The following is a 17,484-nucleotide window of genomic DNA, read 5'->3' on the forward strand; positions in this document are numbered from 1 at the left end:
TTGTGTGAGAAACCATTGAAATAACAGAAGGAAGCTTCCACGAGGTGAAGACTTAAGTCTTCAGATCAATAATGTTCAAGCAATACAAAAAAATATAAAAATGAAATTTTAAAAAATCATCCATGCATATACTCCTTTATTCAAAAATTACTTAGATGTTGAAAGTGTCTATATCCCAGTGAAGCTTAATTCCTAGTAAAGGTAGACATGATGCATTAGTAAATTACATATTAAAAAGATAATAAATGCTAAGGAGAAAATTAAACAGGTAAAAAACAATTGCTCAAAGTGGAAAAACTTGGTTCAGACTTTTAAATGATACGGTCAGGAAAGCTGTCCTTATAATTACGATATTGGGGCTAAGGCTGAATATAAGGCTGGAGGGGCTCTATATCTAGGGGAAAGTATTTTATATATAAACATAATCTGTCTTCCATTTCAAAATATATAATCCTATATTAAGATTTTTAATGTTGATGAAAGATAAATAAGTATTATAGATAAATCCAGGAGGAAAAGCAGAATTTCTAACAAAGGGCCATGCAAAACATCATATTTTCTCTTCTGAAGTACAAATAACAGTACCAAGTCTAAAGGAGGAAAAGTTTATGTATAGAATTCTAACAGAGTCAAGAATGTCATTTATGTGTGACAATTCTCATGCTTGAGTATGGAAATTAATTTATTTAAATATCTTATTTAAAAAATACCAAATATATATTGAAGAAAATACACTGAATTTTAGTATTATACTGAAAAATTCAAAGAATGGAAAACTTAGAGTTTGGGAAAGAAAAGAAAAACCCATGCGGAAGATTAAAACAACGTTATATTTTTGACTAAATAATCACTGTGAATATAATTATACAAAATCAGTATCAAAATGATTTTTAAAGATAAAATGGCTTATTTCTGTTGTCACTTAGTTCTCTGGTGGTGCTTTTTTATGGTAATATTTAATTATGTTCTGATTATCGATGTCTTTGCTTGACTTTGTACTTAAGGGGGAAAACATATTTTTGAATAATTAAAAGCTTATTTTGGTCATATCTTCCTTCGAATAATAATTTCATTCAATTCCATTTGGTGCACTATGTTGCTATTAGTCTTTGCTCCCTTAAATCGAATTTCATGCTTGAGATTGTGTGGGTCACCCTGATAGCCTAATGTCCAAATGATAGGGAGCCAGGGTGCTAATCTTTGCAGGGATTATTTTACCTTCTTTGTCTTGGATTAACACACACATACACACACAGCACACATGATTGAATATGCATACATACACAGAAACATCTACATATATTTATCTATTGTCTCTGTAACAAACTGCTATAAATTTTGTAGTTTGAAACAAAACGAATGTATAACCTTATAATTCTTGATAACAGAAACATTCCTTGGCTTGCGGCTCCCTCTTCCATACTCAATGCCAGCAGCATAGCATCTTCGAACTCTCTGAATCTGCTTCCATTATCATGTACTCATCGGTCTCTTTATAAGGACCCTTGTGATTATGATGGGCCCATCCACATAATCCACATAATGCACAATCAAGATCCTTAATTTAGTTATATCTGTAAAACCCTTTTACCATGTAAATTAATACATATTCATGGATTATGGGGATTAGCACATAAACATTTTGGGACCACTCCTCAGTCTTATATGAGTGTGTACGGTATATGTGTATATCTAAGCAGCCTGGTCGTGGTGCAAAAATAATTATATTTAATAATTATATTAAATAATTACATTTAAGTTCCATTTATTTTTTATTTTTTGCTATTGGGCTATAGCTTATTTTACAGATAGAACATGTATATGGATCTTTAGCTACTCTATGAAGGATGCAAAGTTTTACAAATTTTTGTTCTTGGAGTTAGTTAATATAGCTGCATACAATAACCTAACTTTTACCTTTAAAAGAAGTAAAAACAGATCTATGCAATAAAAATCACTGAGTGTTTAGAGAAGAATTTATCTGAGAGAGAAGATATAAAAGTTTTAGGTTTTTCTTAGCTTTCAGAAACCTCCAAATCCCCTTCTAGCATGCAGAAACTGCTCCTTGAGTAATTTCAACCTTTCAGGTGCTTTCATCCAAGAGAAATTTGGGGAGATTTTTGCCTGCAGACATTATAAGCACTAAATCCTATAATATAAAATACCACTTATGGTTCTGAGATTCTCAACATTGTATTCAGGAAGCTCTTTCATTGAGTAACATACTAAAATAACTTTCGGCAGAATGAGAGATTATTTAAATACACATAGAAATTGTTGTTTTGAAAAGCTTTCGAAAGCAACTAACTCTAATTACCAACATCAGCAAAGTAAATACTATCTGTAATCATGGAGATGATCTGTGAAAAACAGGTCATAAGACAAGTCCTGCTGTAACAGAAAGGAGAAGCAGACTAGGAGGCAAAGGAAGGCATGGTTTAGTTCCATATCCTCAGATACCTGTAGGGATTATTGGCATCATCGGGACTGGTGATGATATTACACATCAATTTCCTGAATGACAATTGCAGACAATCATGAGCTAGAACCTGAGAGCCTGAAAGCTGTCTATAAGCATGTGTAATGAATGGTAGAGAGGAGATATTAAAGCAACAGCCTGCATTGTACAGGAAACACTGCAGCATTTTGTCATGAGCTGAGGGTGGTTACAGCAGAGATCTGGGTGCAGATGGTGGAGGAAAAACAAAATTTTAAAAATGAATACTGATGAAATAGTATGTCTGCATTATGGACATAAATGAGGGGAAGACAGAAGATTAGAAAATAGCAGCTAGAAATAAATACGTACATGCAGATTTGTCTTCATGTGTGGGTGTATAGAGCATTAAGAACTGAGGACATTTTGGACTTTACAAAATGGATTCCATGGGAGCCATGACAGTAGCGCCAACTTGCACATAATGGGAACACCTTTATGCTACCATTATCTGGTTACATAATGGTAACCAGCCCGCACAAAACTATAGAAACATCAGCCCCGCCTTCAGGAGCAGTTAAGCATGAAGATCCCACCTTGTATGGTCTATATAAACTGAACATGTTAGACAGATGATGCTCAAGCCTAATCGGATAGCATCACCAATGCGTGCACTAGAGCTGAAGACTCTACCCTTCTGACCTGACGCAGCCACTGGCTTGGGACCAACGTGCAGCTCTCTGCGATGCTGGAGAGCTCACTTTGGAGATGCCCTTTCACTTTATCATTTAAGACTCTGTACATCCCCTCTCTGTGTGTTGGGTGTTAACCTGCGTGGGTAACTTAGGTGTCTGAGAAGGTTCCAAGCAATAAACCTGACATTGTGGAAAGACACAAATGCGTTCAAGAGTGTTACTTCGGTAGCCCCCTTTCTTGCTCGCCAACAACAGAGATCTTATATTTTTTTTTTTACTTCTTATGGTAGAAAACACAAGGGGAAAAAGCAGGCAGAACAAATGAGAAAAATGAAATGACAGAAAGAATTAAGTCTCAAGTGGTTTGGTTAAGCAAATTTAAATGCCTGAGTGTGTTCTTATAAAACTGATTTAGGTTTGTTATGTGTTTGCTTCCTTTCCTTGTTATTTATTTTCTACTATTAAGCAGTTTTTGTTTGCTTATTTTTGTTTTTATTTAAATGTGAAAATGATTTTAGGGACACTCTACAGAGATTTACATCCACACATTCAGTTGGGCACAGACGACGTTTTTCCCTAGAGCATATTGGCAGAGACGCTGAGTGTTTTCGTTTTCTTGAGGGCATTTAATAGTAACCTTGTAGAATTACATACTTCTTTATATGTTGTTTGGCTTTCACAATGTAAATTACATTCTCCTAAGATGCTCCTTATTCATTTTACAGTTTTTGCCCTGAATGTTTAGCACATCTTCTCTAGTACTGGTAAGCTTGGACTTGAGAATAATCTGACTTCTACTTGTATGCATATCATCCTGACACTTGATTCTCCTAAGGGGATCCAAGATCGCACAAAGCTGCCATTTCATTACAGTCCTTCATGAAAGACTGCCTGAAGTGATGTCACGATATCAGACATTCAACTCTAGTTGACACTGAAACATCACTTACAGAAAAGGTTACTTTGAGCATGTTTTTATTTGAGCTGTGACAACTCCATCTAATCATCAAAATGATGTATCTGTGAAAATAACATTAATCGATATCTTATTCTATTACTCTTACATTTATTTAATTATTCATTTTCTATCCAGTTTTGGTTTTTTACTTCATTTTTCAGACTACCATTTTTGGCATTTATATTCAAAATTGATACAGGATGATTTAATTTATTATCTTTAATAGAGTAATATAGAATCTTAATTTTCAACATCTACATAACTACCATATGAGAGAATTTTGAAAGCTTTCTATACTACTATAGTTTAAGTCAACTAATGTAATAAAAATGAGCACACATTTCAATAATCAAAATTAAATGTTTGCAAGAGCGCTATGGAGGATTAAAGAGTAATTTTTAGAGACAAACCAAGAAACAGATAACAAGGAATAAAACTTTAAATGTAGCACATTTATATAGAGAGACGGATAACTGCATTTATATTTGTTATTACCATAAGACACAAGGAAGGTCAAGGCCATGCTCATGAATTATTGGCCTCCTAAATCATTTCTTACTTTGTCTTTGTTTTCTTTGAAAAGGTATTTTTCAACAACTCTGAAGTGTACTGCTGTACCAGTTCTTACTAAATAAGTTTTGAGAATACTCCATGCAATTTCGTCCTTACGATTGTATTATACATCTTCTAGGTGAAAAGCCTTCGACCACATTATTCTAAGGAAGAGAAAAAAGCTTCTGACATCCTCATCACTCTCTCTCTTTCTGACGGTCCCAATAGAGCCTCACACTGCTACCTGATTTTATCTTCTGACAGCTAGCCAAGCAAGCCACCAATTCAAATGACAGGGAGGAATAGGGGCAAAAAGGAGTAAAAAGCTAGGTTTAAATAGTTGCTTGAAGCTATTTCTCATAGCATAAAATACAGTATGTCATAGATCAAAACAATGTAGTCTAAATTTTTTAGCTAAAATATACAATTCTAGTAAATTTTAGTCTAATTCTAACTAGTTGTTACTATCTCATCTAAGATGATTTCTTCTTCAGCAGTCTTGAAGCATTCTACATATTATCATTTAACATTACAGGTATCATCACTTTATTTCAGGAAAAAAAATGAGTTGCGGGATGTCCTAAAATTTGTACCCATGGGATTTTAATTTACGGAGGTGACTGAGTGATGACATGGAGAGGCTAAGGACATAAAGAATCATTATTAATTATTATTTATGTTTCTTGAGAAAAGGCAGCATGCTACGCCATGCAGGGCCTCATGCGGAAGCACTGAGTTTGGTCAGGAGGCAGAAGCAGGAGCGAGGGGGACAGCCCAGGCCAAAGTTTCATTAGAGTATTTACAGAAATGCAAAGCAGGGCAGAGTACACAGCTTGGATTAGGCTCGTCTAAATAATTCCTGCAGGCTTTGGGTGTAGGCATGGCTTCTAGTTGCCGGGCACCTGGCCCTGGAATGATTTAGAGAGGGGGTATATTGGCTTGGTGTGTGAGAGTTAGATAAGAGGATGGCTGGGACTATAGACTCAGGACTGGTTGGTCTGTAAATGAAAGATTTGTTTATAGACAAGTTGTTATTATCTTTGGGAATCAGCTAGCCATGGGAGAGGTAGGCTCTCCCAGGTCTCTAAGGCCTCCAAATGCCAGAGCATCAAGAATAGAGAAAACAAACATTTATTAGAAAAGATATATGCACACCAATGTTCATAGCAACATTATTCATGGTGGCCAGGACATAGAAGCAACTGAAGTGTCCTACAATAGATGATTGCTACATATATTCGATGGAATATTACTCAGCCATAAGAAGAAATGAAATACGCTATTTGTGACAACATGGATGGATCTTGAGATAATCACGCTAAGTGAAATAAGCCAGACAGAAAAACTCGAAAACCACATATCACTTATATGTGGGATATAAATCTAAAACCAACAAATTAACATGACAAACAAACAAAGACTCATGGACATGGACAGTAGACTAGTGGTTACCAGGGGGTGGGGGAGCAGGGGTGGTAGATGGGGTAAAAGGGGTCAAATATGTGGTGACAAAGAATTCTAATGATGGGCAGTGAACATACCATGTAGTATATATATAAAGACTTACTGTTGAATTGTACACTTGAAACTTACTGGATTCTGTTAACCCATGTCACTATAATAATTTAAAAAAAATAAAAAACAATACAGAAAAAAAGAAAATATAGTCAATATAATTGGCCCTGTGGTGAATAGATACCAAACAGATAAATAATGTGTCTATAAAAATACAGAACACAGATCATTGTAAAAAAATCAGATATTGAAAAGATCACTATTAAAGAGGTTTCTGACTTGTCAAGGAAATATTATTTTTATGTTAGGCCCAGTAACTTTACTTCTCACATAGTAACTTTACTGTTATGCTTAAAAAGAGATTTTCAAAAAGCTTTCAAGAATAAAAGAATGTCCATCAAAACATTATTTCTAATAGTAAAATTTGAAAGCAACTTGTTCCCTATATGTGAATAATTAAATGTCACCTATCTATGGATTAGTATGATCTCTTTAAAAATGACATTTTTCAAGAATATTAAATAATATGGAAAAATGCTCTGATGTAATAAGTTAAATGGCAATTTATAAAATATTTTCTTCTAAAAAACATAATTCTATATTTAATTGAAATATATACTCCCCTCTATTTTAGAAGAAAACTAAAATTGAAAATTTAGTTTCCAGATTTTTTCACAATTCTCTTCCTATTAAATCCAACCAAAATAAACTGTTATTTTCTATACATTATGATACTTCCTTGTATCTTTGCTGAATATTTTATCTTGCTACACAGCCTTTATCCTACGCTACGTCCTATCTCTTCAAACTGTTTCAAAATAACATTCCCTCGATAAAATTTCCCCCAATTTTCTTTGCTCTAAATAACCTGTGTAGCACCTCTCCCTCTCTACCCTAGCCTTGAGTTATCAGGTCCTATTTCTTTTATTCTCTACCAAACTATAATCATCACAGTATCAGTGACATTATCAATCCATATTTTCTTTATGCATAAAAGATTCTCAAGTACTTGTGGCACAAATAAATTAATTACATATGTATGTTACACGAATTTACAAGGAGCTTTGATCTCAGCACTTCCTACATGTGATAATTCATTTGGCAGCAAGCAAACAACTTGCAAAAAAAGAAATACCTTTGAATTGACTTTGTTAATGTGAACCATGTGAATCTTACGTGTTCATTGAATTGTGTGTTCTCAACTATCAGGACACTGAAACCAAGTGGGGCAAGATGCTCAGTATTTAAATCTCACTAATGTTAGAATTTAGTCTCGCAATTATGATTTATTCATTTTTGAAAATGATACATATTTGATGTTAATATCTAGATACCCATATTGAGAGTAAGTTAGTATATGTCTAATAATTGGAGGAGGTGGTTAGAAATCAATATTTATAAACTACAAATTTCACTGTTCTTACTGTAAATATCGCTAATAAATTTGTTACAGAAAATCAATTTTGGTCTAACGTTTTAAGAAAGAAAAAATATCCATCATTATTATTTCACTTCCTACCAAAGGCAAGAAATTGTTTTGTTTTCGGGAAAATAATAAACCTTTTAAAATAAAGTTTTCATTTATATACAATTTTGTTTTGAGTTTTCCTACATCAATTATTCTTCCCTGACTTCTATTTATGGAGTCTACCCTCTGGTAGAATGAAGTAATTAATTTGAAGAGGGAATACATTCAAAATCAGAATTTCATAAGATGAAAAGTTTCTTTACTCATCTGTAAAATTGCTTCTTTTATCAAAAAAGAAAAGGGTGCAAACAATCCAAGAGACAGCTCTGCTGGGGAGTGAAGACAGTTTATGGAATACATATTAAAAAGTAAACAAGAGAGAAAAAGTTTTCCCTGTATAATATTAACAAGTCAGATGGAAATATATTTGAGGACACCAAATGACACCGAAGAACATAATTTTTCTGATTTCAGTTTTGTTTTTGATATTTACTTCCTAACTTCTGACACTCATTTATTAGGCTTGGCTCTTCCTTTTACTCTATTTTTGACTTCTAGAATAAAATTATTATATATAAAGTGGAACGGCTGTTATTCTTGTTTATAGCCATCAATTCTATTGTCTTTCTTTCTGAGTAGATACAAATTCATATTAGTTAATTTGCTAAAATGAAGAAACACTGTTGGTATTTATTCAAAGAAAACCAAAACAATAATTCGTAAAGATCTATTCATGGCAGCACAATTTACTATAGCCAAATTATGGAAGCAACCTAAATGCCCATCAACAGACAATTGGATAAAGAAGTTATGGTTCATATATACAATGGAATATTACTCAGCCATTAAAAAAAATGAAATCTTACCATTTGCAATGACATGGATAGACCTAGAGATTATTATGCTGAGTGAAATAAGACACAGAACCATAAATACCATATGATTTCACTTATATGCATAATCTAAGGAACAAAAAGAACAAACAAATCAAAAATAGACTCACAAATATAGTGGACAATTTGATGACGGACAGAGGGGATGGAGGATTGTGGGGCTGAGAGAATGGGGTGAAGGGTTAAAGAAGTATAAATTAGTAGTCAATAGATGGGGATGGGGACAGTTAGCATTAATATGATGGCTAGGTGGAGGCCAGGGAGGGAGGGAGGGAGCAAAGGGATCATTTTATGAACTATATAGATGTCTATATAGGGAATGCAGTTAGCATTTATATTATGGCTAGGTGGAGGACCAGGGAAGGGAGGGAGCAATTGAGGGAATCGTTTTATGAACTATATAGATAGCTAACCAATGTATTGTATACTTGAAACTAATTTAAATAAATAATTTTTTTTAAAAAAAGAAGAAATACTGGAGGTAATGGAGAAAAAGACACATACTGTAGAAAAAGCAGAGCTGAACCTTGAATAATGCAGGGGTTGGAGCACCAACTGCCAACACAGTAAAAAATCCACATATACCTTAAATAGGACCTCCATACTTGGACTGATCCTTGAACAACATGGGTTTGAACTGTGTGTGTTGACTGAAGAGAGTGAGTCAACTAAACTGTGCGGGTCAACTGGAAAAAAGCCATGTGTGAGTCAACCCTCTCAGTTCAAACCCTCATGTTGTTCAAGGGTCAACATTACATTACTGGCAAAGGATGTACCTGTAGTTATATGTCTGACTCCTAAATGCCCAATGACCAAAGACTGAACCCTTCTCTAGAAAATATACCACATGCAAAATGCATCACATGTTCCTCTTTAAATCAAAATTAAATAGATTTATATATGTGCAGACAGATCAATCAATAACTATATATAGTTTAGACCTCTCTCTTCTAAAGCATAGTCAGGTTAAGTGACGCTAAACTTCCTTTTTTTTCCTTGATGTATATTTGACATATAACATTGTGTAAATTGAGGTGTACAAGTTAAATAGATTTATATTTTGTAATAATGATTCAAACTTCTAATTAGTAGTTCTTATTAGAAATTATTATAGTTTTCTTAACAAACTACAGTTTTTATAAAGATCCTCAAGGTTTTTATTGTTGTTTTCTTTTAGTGCATCGCTACGTTTTATCATGTCAAATTGAATGACTCTGCCAATTTTCAACTAGTTTTTACCTACTAAAATGAAAACGCCATATGATTCAACTTAATATATCCATCTCCTCAGTGCTTAGCTCCATTTAAGAAACATACTTGGTACTCAAGACATTTTTGATGGACAATTGAAAAAAATGAATGGCAATTTATACGGTTAGAATTCTTGAAACTACCAGAGTGTGTGTTCTTACCCTTTTGTTTCCTTATTCTTATTCACTGAAGAAAAAGAAAACAAACAAACAAAAAAATCGGAACTCTTGCTTGCATGCCAGGTAATACATGAAAGAAGTGTCCATCCCCTCCTTGACACCACATTCACACACAAAGCCAGGGAAGTCTCAGAGACACTTTATTTCCCACATATTCTCCACTCTTGCATGCCTGGCCCAGGAAGCTTCTCTGTGAATATCATCTCTTGACTGTATAATTTTTAGGTTTTTCTCACTATAAGTCATTTTCAAATTATACAAAGTATTATCTTAAATATCCATATCTCATCGTTACATTATCTGATTAAATTACTGTCATGATTCCATATTCCCCATTTGGCATAATGTAAAGGGCTGTTCAGATTAGAATCTACTCTCTGCTCCACTTTTAAGCCTCGTCCTTCTTAATTACCTGTCCCTCTCCCCATGGTGTTCCTCTTACACTGAAATGCATGCAGTTCCCTGAATAAAACAAATTTCCTCATTTTCAAGGAAATATATTCCATAAGAGGCAAATATATTCCATATATTCCAAAATTGAGGGAAATATATTCCATAAGAGGCAAAATTATGTGCTCTGGTCCTTAGCACATATTTTGCCTCTTATGGAATATATTTCCCTCAACATAGGAACTCCACTTGAACTTTCTATCTACATTTTTATTTATATGAAACATTTTCCTTTAGATCTTATCTAAAACATCATTTTATTTGTGAACTCTAGGTGAGTTTTTCCTCTTTATGCTACCATATCATATTGTACTTACTTTTGACATCACTTTTCATGCTAATTATAATCATCTTATGAGATATATTCTTTCTCTATCAGACAAAGCATTTATGTATAGTGCCTAATACACTACCTGGCACTTTTAGTTTTGTTTTCATTAAGAAGTTTAACATAGTGATTATTACGCTTCAGCTATACTAAATTAATTAATATTCATAAAAGTTCTATGAGTTAGGTAGCACTACTATTATAATTTCACAGATGAGTAAACTGAGGCTGAAAAAGGTTACAGAACTATAAAAGGTCAAACAATTAAGTGGTAGAACTAAGATGAACTACTATTGGCTTACAATTATTATCAACTCAATAAGTTAAGATGGATGAAATGAAAAGATGGATGACATATGGAATGAGTGCATAAAATTATTCTTTTCTCAGATCACTAAATATTTGTTAACAGTGACTGCAGCACATTTTCATGACTCAGTCACTCTTCCCTTTGGATGATTTTTTCCCCCAGGAAGTTTGTCCCAGGGAACTATATCTCTCTCAGTCGCCCGCCAGTATGTATCTTCTGAGCAGCAGACACAATAGGCAAACTGAGATGATGGTTACCTTGAGTAAATCCCTTAATTACTTTAAAAGACCTTTTCCTATGAATAATTGTACAGACTGTGTCCAGAAGAAGGGCCTCCGGCCAAGAGGACTAAAATCCAGTCCAGAATGTACTGTCATTTTTGGAGGAAGAAGTGACATTTTAACTAATTAATTTTCTCAGCAAGTAGGGGCATGTTTTCCAATTATTCTGCCAGATTGGGTGGTTTTTTTTTTTTAATTCTAATATTTTTCTAATTTTTTTTGAAGGCACTAGATATATGCTAGCAGAGAGCCTGCCTAGGAGGGCATAGATATCTAGGTATATATATGACTTGAGAAAAGTTCCTTTATATCAATTGAGGGAAGGAGGTAATATAATATCTAACTTAAAGTATTAATAGTATTAATATTGAATGATCTAATGCATACAAAGCAGCAACACTTTGTGTTGCATATAGTAACTACTCCATAATTATTAGCTCTTATTGTTAATGTTACTTCTATCAATATCATTTTCTTTTAAAAATTTTTCTTACAGAGAATTTTAGCTTTAGATTCTGAAAACTAATAAAGCTTATTAGATAAAACAACCTCAAGTTTTAATGGAACGAATGTTAAAAGAGCAAAATCCCCTCTAACATCATTCCCCAGATATTAGAACGGTACAAGAAAAACTGTTTTTGCTTGTCCGTTCTCTACTCAAAATTACCAGAATTACTACTGAACTGTCATATAAAATCAAAGATTTTTAGAATAAACTAGTAAACACTAAAGGTACTTTATGTTCCTAAATTTGCAAATTTAAATAATTTTCTGAGCAATATGTCACAGACTACTCTAGACCAAGAGTAGGTATCAAGAAGAATGTGAAGCAAGTTCTCAGGTCTATGTAATTTATTTGGAATGTGTGGTAGGCTGAATAATGACTTCTCAAAAATGTCTAGGACTTAATCTTTGGAATGTGTGTCTGTGACCTTACATGGTAAAGAGACATGCAGGTCTGAATAAATAAAGGACCCTGGAATGGGGAGATTATCCTGGATCATCCTGGTGGGCCAGATACAGTCACGAGGGTTCTTATAAGTGAGAGGCTAGAAGATCAGCGTCAGCAGAAGGAGATATGACAACAGAATGAAGAGGATGGAATGATGTGAGGAAGGGTATCATAAGTCAAAAAATGAAAGGTAACCTCTAGATAACGAATGAGTCAAGGAAAAAGATTCTCCCCTACAGCCTCTAGAAGGAAAACTCTGTTGACACTTTGAATTTAGTCCAGTGAAACTGATTTTAGATTTCTGACCTCTTGAACGATAACGTGTTGTTTTAGCCACTAAATTTGAGATATTTTGTTAGAGCAGTAAAAAGAAACCAATATAGGAAGTGATTTCAGACAGCACAGTGAGGGAGAAATGAAATAGGAAAAGAGGAAAAATTAATATCATTATCAATTAAATTACCATTATATATACATCTATATATATGTATATATGTATAAATACATGTGTATATTTATATTTTTGTGTGTGTGTGTGTGTGTGTGTGTGTGTGTGTGTGTGTATATTACTTGGTGTTTGATTCTTCTGGATAAATCCGGAAGTAAATATACCTCAGAATTTTCTAATGCCCATCAAGGTATGAAAAAGCTGGGAGGTGTAAACATGAAGTATTTCCTGACCAAGAAGAAACATTTGACCTCTCAGCATCGCTTTCAGCCATAACATCAATTTCTATGGCCCAGCTGTGTTTCTCATCCATTATCTTTTTGGTCTTCTTTTTGGTATAATTTCCCTTTCTTGTATCTATGATAATGGGAAAGAGTTGCCACTTGGTGCTCCTTAGTATACCTTCGCAACCATTGCTTTGGCAAAAAAAAAAAAAAAAAAAAAGTGAAGGGGGGAAATACTATAAAAGTGTTGAGTTGCTGGAAATACAAGAACAAAATTTCCTGCAGATGTTCATAGCTTCAATTTCATACTTAATTTTTCTATATGACTCAACAAAATCACTTAACCACACAAAAATACTTAACATTTGAAATTGGAAAATTACTGCACTAATATCATTAGTAAGAACTATCATCAGCAACATAGAAAACACTCAAATATCTCTAATCCAGAAAATTTTAATTACCTAACCATGCTAAAAGTAACAAAATCATTTTCCCCGCTGCTTTTCTATTGCTTATAAAATAAGCTCAAGTACAATAAGTTAAATGCTACTTTTGTATTTATGAAAAAGGAAGCAGTCTGAAAAGAGTGCAGATGCCTTGATACATCCAAGAAAACCTTGTATCTTTTACAGAATCACACACACATTCACAAGCATGCACGTGTGTGCACGCGCGTACACACATACACTCAAGAGGTAAGAATTTGTATCTTATTTTAGTCTACTAAAACACATTTTGGTATATCAATTAATGACAGATACAATGACAGATAGAATGCAAATGAAACTTTCAAATAAAAAAATCAGTTTCTGATGATTACTTAACTTTATTATTTGAAATTATTTTTGAGACATTCAAAAGGCAGTAGATATTTTTATGCCAAGTATAATGAGGTGCTATGAATGTAGTATTTGAAAAGCCTCATTTAAGCTGCACTGGTATTTCCACCGCACCCAACTGAAAACAATCATCTTTAGGAAGCCGACTTATATTCATCTGTGTCAAGGTTTAAAAAAAATAATTAAAAATGTTTGTCTGATGTTGTTGCCTACATCTATGAAAATACTTCAAATTTTAGATATGAACTTAGGGTTCAGTGATCATGTGTTTTCAGTATGTTATTTTTTGTGATTCTTTGTCTAGGAAATTTTCCAATGCCTTGCCCCAAAATAAAATTCATCTGTCAGAAAATTCTGTAGTTTTATTTAAAAATAATAAGTACTTATCATCACATATTCTTGTAACAACTTATTTAGATACACGCAAAAATATCTAAGAAATTAATTGCAACTAAAAATTACTTATATATTTTAAGGCTCTATACTATTTAATACAATATAAATACTCATAATTGCATTCATACGAAAATTCTCTCCTTACTCAAATTCTTTGTTTCATTTCCTGTTTAACTGCTTTTCTCAGTGTTTTTCTTCAGCTCCTTTTACTCCGCTTATTCTTAATTTCTTTTTTAAATTCTATCCTTCTCTCTCCTTTCTCAAACCTATTTTTATCTACATCCATAGCTTTATTTTTCCTCCAACAACTCCTGCTCATAAACAGATATACTGGGGCACTAACAAAGTGTAAACTTCAGAACCCATCATTTACACAGGCTCCATTCATATTATCAAATATCATATTGTAAAATCTTTATTTTTGAAGCCCTCTGAAACTGTACAAGGTGTTAACTCTGTAAAACTTACCTCAGCTCCTTCTCTTGATTGTATTCTCCTGATCTGTATTCGCAAAGGCATATCTGTAATTTCTTTTAGACATTTACACCTAGAAATGCTTTCCAAGAGAGAGGAACTCACTCCAGCACCAAAACTCAGTATGTACAATCTGAGTTTATATTCATACTCTAACCTTCTCTTCTCGTAATTCCCACAATAGTAATTTAATTTTTATGCAGCTAATCACTGAACTAAGAAACGTGGCAGCCATCCTTAATCTCCCATACATTTCAGCCCAAAAGAACTTGAGATAAAATTAATTTTAAGCATGGTACACAGAATCCTGAATGTGACTGACCACCACTGGCCTCTCTTGCTAAACTATCAAAAATGTACCATAAACTATTTACATCATTTATAGGTTCATTAAACCAGTAACAGCTCTCTGACTTTGAATTTACTATATCTTGTGCTTAAAAATCTTTCTCTATCTTTCATTCTAATTTAGACAGCATTGAAACTCGGGCTTATACTTCTCACCACTTTCTGTAATATTTTTGAAAACTTCCTTCGTCAGCATTCACTCATTCTCCTGGAATGTACACATTTATTTTTTCATAATAGCACTGTATTTGACCTCTAGTAGAGTTCTTTTTAAATCAAAATTTATTAAAATGTATTATGTCATTCCTAACTCCACCAGAGGACTTTAATTTCTATTATAAAGACTCTATTTTATTCATTCTTATATCCTTATTGTCTAACACAACAATGGCACAAATAATAGCACCCAGTAAGAATGTCGAATGAATGAATGGATTTACTGATTTATTTTAGATGAAGAGTTTATGTTTTAGTCTAGCACCAAATCCTCCACTTGTGCTCATAACCCCATCTATTCTTTTCCATTTATTCGAGACATCACTTGAATAATTATTGCATCTGTCTCTTGTACCTTTTGTATAATTTGTCTCCTCTCTACTAGATTTGTTTCCATTGGCATCAAACTTGCTGTAATATTTCCCATCTTTAAAAAAGTCCACCTTTCACCACACTTGTCCTCCAACTATTACTGTATTTATTTGTTCCTTTCTAAACAAATCTGTTAGGAAGAGTTACCTAAATATGTCCCTAATTCCTTTTTTTTTAAATTGTGACTTGGGTCCTTTATATTTAGGCTTTGTTCTTAACTTCCACTTCACCATTTCTGTTCATGTCATCCATTTTGGGGCATCCAATTGTTAAACATTCATTTTTCATTCTTATCTTCCCGGATTTAACAGATGGATTTGACACAGTAGATGAGGTTCTTCTTTGCTTAATTTCACTTCCTATCTTACTTACTTTCTTAGTCTCCTATGCTCTCTTTAGCCCTCTTAATTTGGAAAAATCTAGAGCTCTTAGAAAGCTTCTAGTTTTTGGCCTGTGTGCATGTATGCACGTTACCTCAAATAATGTGCTTTAAATATCACTCGTCGAACATTTCAAAAATTTGTAACTCCAAGTCCGACTTCACTTTTGAAGTTCAGATATGTACCCAAAAGCTTATCTGACTCATCCCTCCTTCTATCTAATAGATATCCAACACTTAAGATGTTCAAAACTCTTAAATTAACCTCCATCCAGCTGTTCCAGTAAAGAGTGATGTTATTAAGTTTCTCCGGATCCAATATTTGGAGTTATCTATGGTCTTCTCTTTCATGTTCTTTGTCCAAAATGCATTATCAAATGATCAGTAAATCCTGTTGATTCTACCTTCAAAATATATAGTGTATAATCACTTCTTACTACCTTTACTGCTACCATTGTATGTGACCTGGAATGCTGCAGCATTCTCCTAAGTGCTCTCCATGATTCTGTCCTGTCTCTTTAAAGTGCACCTTCAATTCAGCAGCCGAAATGATCTTTTGAAAATTACATCAACTCAGATGAAACTCTATTAAATTCTCCCATGGCTTCCCTCACTTTTACTCTGAGTCTCGCCTATCTTTCCGGAAACTGTAAATATTTCCTTACTATCTGCATTTAAAGTTCAATTTTACCTACTTTTTTCTACTGTCGTTGCACTTTTCTTTGAGAATATGGCCACTTTATTGTTTCTCTTATAGTATTCAGCTAATTCTCTTAGGCTTTCTCAAATTAAAAAAAAAAACAAAAAGAAAACAAAACTCTAGTTTACAATGCTTTCTTTAATCGCTTCATTGCCATTTTAGTTTATTTAGAACGTATAAAAGATACCATACTTGAAAACACTAGCCATTTTAGTTTGCTTTACAGGCTTTTTCAGGGCATATATTTTTTAAAAAGTACACCATATATCTGTCAACATATGCGACCCACTTTACTCTTATCTACGTCCTCACCTCCAAACATACGGTGACAGATGAAGATCTGACTTTGGGTGGTGAACATGCAATGCAACATACAGGAGATGTATTATTGAATTGTACACTTGAAACCTATATAACTTTATTAATCAATGTTACCCTAATAAATTTAAAAAAACAAATAATAGTATCTAAAAAAAAAAGAAATATGCACACAAACATATACACATACAAGGTAATTTTTCTGAAAGTGTCTTTTGACTTTTCCACCATGCAATGTTTCCTAAATTTCTTCTACATGGGGTTTGACATTTGTCATATAAAAATGACCACTTAACCGAAATGTTCCTGATTACATTTATTTTCCAGCAACGTCACCCACTATTATTTATGGATGTCTTTTAAAAAATGTATTTCTCCGTGTCATGATCTGACTACCCAATAATTGACATAATGGAATAAATACATTAAAAAATAAAATAATAAAAAACTTGTGTAAAATTAGAAATATAACCAAATTTTGTGGCTAAAAAATAGAAA

Source organism: Pteropus medius, unplaced genomic scaffold (assembly GCF_902729225.1).
Source record: "Pteropus medius unplaced genomic scaffold, Ma_sr-lr_union100, whole genome shotgun sequence".
Taxonomy (NCBI): Eukaryota; Metazoa; Chordata; class Mammalia; order Chiroptera; family Pteropodidae; genus Pteropus; species Pteropus medius.